The sequence below is a fragment of the Corylus avellana genome, chromosome ca1 (genome assembly GCF_901000735.1).
Source record: "Corylus avellana chromosome ca1, CavTom2PMs-1.0".
Classification (NCBI taxonomy): domain Eukaryota; kingdom Viridiplantae; phylum Streptophyta; class Magnoliopsida; order Fagales; family Betulaceae; genus Corylus; species Corylus avellana.
The window spans coordinates 33,212,214-33,218,083 of record NC_081541.1 but is presented as its reverse complement, the minus strand read 5'-3'; positions in this window follow the sequence as shown (position 1 = coordinate 33,218,083).

Genomic DNA, 5,870 nt, shown 5'->3' with positions numbered 1-5,870 from the left:
TGTCGGTCATTGGGTTTATTATTATTTTTTTTTTTTTAAGGTATCTATGAGTCCCATGATCTACCAAAAAAAAAAAAGAAGAAGAAGAAGAATGACAGAAAATCCAACATAGAAGCCAAATCAACAGTGGCAATAATATTTTATGTTTTTATGGAGCAAAATTATGTGAGAATGAAATATATCCAGAAAAACTGTATGAGCCAATATCAAAGTTTTTTTTTTTTTTCTTTTTTTGTTGAGTTTTTGGTATTTAGTTGAATTGGCCTATGATGAAAGTTAAAAAAGCATATTTCTTTGAAACTAGTTCTTATTGAATGGATTTTTTTGTTCTTCTTTTGATGAATTTGAATTGATTGTTTTCAACTGCGTTGTGTTAACTTTTCTGGCTTCAACAGCTACTAGTACTATGGAGTGAGCATCTTCAACATAGATATCATTAAAACAAGACTTTACAACAAGATGGAAGACGACTTTCTTGAAAATGATTTAGTTATCTATATCAAGAAATAAATAACTGAAAGTTTTAGCTAAAACATGTTGATAAATGATTTCCATTATCTAAAACATCTATGGGTCCCACTGTTATAGGAACTTTGGTGAAATTTTTATGTTCTTTTTTGTATAATATTTATGTCCAAGTTGACTAGATATACTTTTGTATACTCCTTTTTAATTCTAGGTAATGTTAGTATTCAAAGAATCTCATTTGAATTTTTCTTTTATATAATGTTTAAACTTCATTGCTAGTAATATTGTTTCATTAGTTCGGTGCCCCTAAGAGAAAAATCATGGCTCTACCACTGGCTCTTAGCAAAAACTATTTATATGGCATATGTTTGTTTGACAGTTTTGTAAAGAGATCAAAGGTTTTTGGCCTAAGTTCAAGTTTTGTAAATCAATGATGCAACCTGTTTGTCATTTCCGACTAATCTCTGATTATCATCTAAAATATGTCACCCAAAAAAAAAAAGTTTCAAGTTTTGTATGTCCATGCCAGAGCTAAAGTTGTGAGTGTTGCATGGGGATTTGTTATCTGTGGCTGAGGAAAATACCTCTGTTCTTCCTTTTTGTTAACTGGGTAATCCCTTTAATGATATCTTCAGGTTTGGCATTTGGACTAGTTATTATAATATAAATCCCAGAATGTGATGGATTAGAGGTGATTTATTTCTTCATCCAAGTATTTATATGCCATTTTACAAGAGTTAGAATAATGATAGGCATGCATGATGCATGAGCAAAGTTGATTTACTTGGAGTTCCTGTTTGGAGGTTGTCTTTATCAGGTTTCTACTTTATAAAATCAGATGTGTCGGTTTTGGGACATTCGGAGCAAATACACTATGTGGACAGTAATCTTCAACCGATAATGTGGTGGTTAATATCCCATTGTCTGTCAATTGATAATGTGGCCGTATGTGTCACTCTAACATGCTCCTCAGCCTCCTCCTGCGTGAGGGAGAGATTCTCCCACTGCCACGTTATCTCTTAAGCCATGGGATAATTGTTCATTGCTGAAAACTAGACCTAACCCCACCTCCTCATGAGTCGTAGCAAAGAAAAGATCCTTGCTGAAAGCAAGACAAAACCCCTCCTTTAGCTTCTCACGAAGACCCTCGGCGCAAACCCAGAGAAGCGAACCCTTGAGAGGGACGTGGCAAAATCAATCTTCATATAAAAATTGAAGTGAGGGGAAATGGATATGATAACACAGAACAAAGTTTAATTCGTATTTCGGTTACTGGCGAGCCACAACAATTGCACCTATCAAAGGAGCTAAAAGAATGATCGAAATGATCGAGTTCAAAGTTCAAACGTAACAAACCAACAAGGTAACCCCATCTCCAACGGTCCAAGATTAAAATATTTGTAATATTTTGAACCATTCATGAACATGACATCAAATATGTTTAACACATTTATGGCTCCCACGTAAGTAAGAGGTTGTGCGACAGCTAGAAAATGAAAGTTTGATAGAATATAGAATAAAGATATACACACAAGAACCCGTCCCAATGAAAAAGCATAATAAATTGGGTTGGTAAGTAATACTACTCCTGCACCTCCTAATATAAGACTTTATCTCAAAAATACTATTCGTTTAGTTTGCGAAATAGACCCCTGAAATGGAATATCTATTCTTATGAAATAGTCATTCTTTTGTTTAGTAGGAGTCTAAAGATATACACACAATAACCCGTCCCAACGAAAAAGCATAATAAATTGGGTTGGTAAGTAATACTACTCCTATACCTCCTAATATAAGACTTTATCTCAAAAACATTGTCCATTTGGTTTGCGAAATAGACTCTTGGAATAGAATGATTATTCTCATGGAATAATCATTATTTTGTTTGGTAGGAGTCTATTCCTGCGAATAGTTATTCACATGGGAATGACTAATCTCATCTACACATGAATAATTATTCCTCTAAAAAATGAGATGAATAGAGCATTCCCAATGAATGAGCCAAACTACGTTTATGCAAAATAGCTCATCAAAACTCATTATATCAAGTTTAGCTAATGAATTTTTAAATGTCTTCTACATCTAATTAGCTATATTTTTATCTATATCGTTTAAATATCTTTTTAATATATTTTTATTAAAAATTGTGAAAGAATATTCTCATAATGACCCCTTAAAAAATGGGAAAGGTTTTGGAAAATGAGACAAACAATAAAAAGTAAAATGTCTCCCTTGAAAAGTGCAACTACATGTAGTTATTTTTTTTATTTTTTTTATTTTTTTGCTAATCCAATGTGGGGGGTTTCTTACAACTCTTATTAGCTATTTTAGATAAAAAGTACCATTTGACCCCTCCATTGGCATTGGGAGGACAAGGTTTTCCAAAATAGCTTCTTCTTCTTCTTTTTTTTTTTATAAAAAAAAAAAAAAAAAAAAAATCATGTGGGTGGCTGACCACCTCAATGGGTGGTCAACCACCACACGTTTAACCTTTTTTTTTTTTTTTTTTAATTTCAAATTTGGAAAAAATAGAAATCAAATGGGTTTTTTACTAATTTTAGTTCAATTCCAATTATAAAATATGTGTTGCTACCAAACTAGAAAATTGTAATAATTATTCAATTTTGACATCTTCTATTCCCAGTAATAATTATTTTCTTTCCTGATGAAATACTCATTCTGCGAATCAAATGAATCCAAAAAAAATCATGTATCGGTCATAGCAAATCCATTATACGTAAAGAGATAAATAATCAATTGTTTTTTTTTCATAAGCTTATCGACCTCACCAAGAATTATTTTATTTTATTTTTTATGAAAACTAAATGCTAAGGCCTTGTTTGGGAAGCAAGATTTTCCAACTCAATCTCAAATTTTTTCTAAATTCATGTTTGGCAATTTTTTAAACTCAATTCAACTCAACTCAAAAAATTTCAACTTAACTCAAAAATTTTCAAGCCAATTAATACAAATTATAAATAAAGATTGAAAAAATAAATAAATAAAATAAATAAATAAATTTAGAGTTGCCGAAGCACCCCAGGTGGTGACTGGGCCACCCCAAGCCCAACTGGGGTGGTCCGACCACCCCTTAATATTTTATTATTTTTTAAAACTTCTTAATATTATTTTTTTATTTAAATTTAAAATATATGTAATATTTTATTATTATTTCTATCAATGGGACATATGTTTCATTTATGACCTTAGGATCTCTCTAGAGAGATCCTAATTATTAATTGGATATTCTCCAATCCAAAATGGATCGGAGAAAATCCTCTACCGTGTTTGACCCACATTCCTTCGTGGGCCATAGGTCGAATAATGAAGGTTGTTGATAGAGGACAATTTTCAATCATATTTGCTTTAACAAAAGGGACATATATAGCGATTCTGACATCATATGGGGACATAATTAATGGCGTTGGAAAGCTCATTTAGAGGGTTACAAAGTCATATTTCATTAAGTTTTTCTAATTCAAATGTTTACTTAGTTAAAATAGACCGTAAAAAGGAAATTGAAAAGCCGTATAAAATTGCTCGTATGTTGTTTATGTTTGAACAAGCTTTAAAACGAGTTGACAAAATAGCTCGTTCAATAACTAATATGAAGTTGGGTTCGAATGAGTTATTCATAGATGCACTCGTTTAAAGTTGGGTTAGAACGAGCTGCTGTGTGAATTGACAATTCATGTAAGAATACGAGGAAACCATAGTTAGGTTCGAAAGAGCCTCTTACAAGTTCAGACAAGCTCCAATAAATTTTTGTAAACAAACTTTTATTTGAGCGTTTTCTTAGGTTCAGGAGTTTAGGTAGTATAAATATATGTAATGGCTATCTATAGCCTTAATTTATTATGTTATTTTGACCAGTGATCAATGAAAAACACTTTTAAGAGTGGTTTTCTTTTCTATCAACATTAAATCCTTGATTGAGTATTAGTTTTAAGAAGAGTTGTGATTCTTATCTTGTTTGTCTTGGCAAACTAATCACTACACGCTACATTAATTGATATCAAAGTCAAGTTGCATTGCATCAATTATTTAATTGTTGATGGAGATCTTGTGGGCTAAACAACAAAAAAATTCGTCCAAAGCGCGTTAACTAGCAGAGCAGAAATGTTAGTAATTACTACTCTTAACTATCAGCAAGAATATTTGGGCCTTGTTTGGGAAGCAAGATTTTCCAACTCAATCTCAAATTTTTTTTCTAAATTCAAGTTTGGCAATTTTTTAAATTCAATTCAACTCAACTCAAAAAATTTCAACTTAACTCAAAAATTTTCAACCGAATTAATAAAAATTATAAATAAAGATTGAAAAAAAAAAAAAAAAATTTAGAGTAGCCGAAACATCCCAAGTGGTGGCTGGGCCACCCCAAGCCCAACTGGGGTGGCCCGACCACCCCTTAATGTTTTATTATTTTTTAAAGCTTCTTATTATTAGTTTTTTTTAATTAAATTTAAAATATATGTAATATTTTATTATTATTTCTATCAATGGGGCATATGTTTCATTTATGACCTTAGGATCTCTCTATAGAGATCCTAATTATTAATTGGATATTCTCCAATCCAAAATGGATCGAAGAAAATCCTCTACCGTGTTTGACCCACATTTCTTCGTGGGCCATAGGTCGAATAATGAAGGTTGTTGATAGAGGACAATTTTCAATCATATTTGCTTTAACAAAAGGGACATATATAGCGATTCTAACATCATATGAGGACAGAATTAATGGCGTTGGAAAGCTCATTTAGAGGGTTACAAAGTCATATTTCATTAAGTTTTTCTAATTCAAATGTTTACTGAGTTAAAATAGACCGTAAAAAGAAAATTGAAAAGCCGTACAAAATTGCTCGTATGTTGTTTATGTTTGAACAAGTTTTTAAAAGAGTTGACAAAATAGCTCATTCAATAACTCATATGAAGTTGGGTTCGAATGAGTTATTCATAGATACACTCGTTTAAAGTTGGGTTAGAACGAGCTGTTGTGTGAATTGAGAATTCATGTAAGAATACGAGGAAACCATAGTTAGGTTCGAAAGAGCCTCTTACACGTTCAGACAAGCTCCAATAAATTTTTGTAAACAAACTTTTATTTGAGCGTTTTCTTAGGTTCAGGAGTCTAGGTAGTATAAATATATGTAATGGCTATCTATAGCCTTAATTTATTATGTTATTTTGACCAGTGATCAATGAAAAACACTTTTAAGAGTTGTTTTCTTTTCTATGCACATTTTGATTGAGTATTAGTTTTAAGAAGAGTTGTGATTCTTATCTTGTTTGTCTTGGCAAACTAATCACTACACGCTGCATTAATTGATATCAAAGTCAAGTTGCACTGCATCAATTATTTAATTGTTGATGGAGATCTTGTGGGCTAAACAACAAAAAAAATT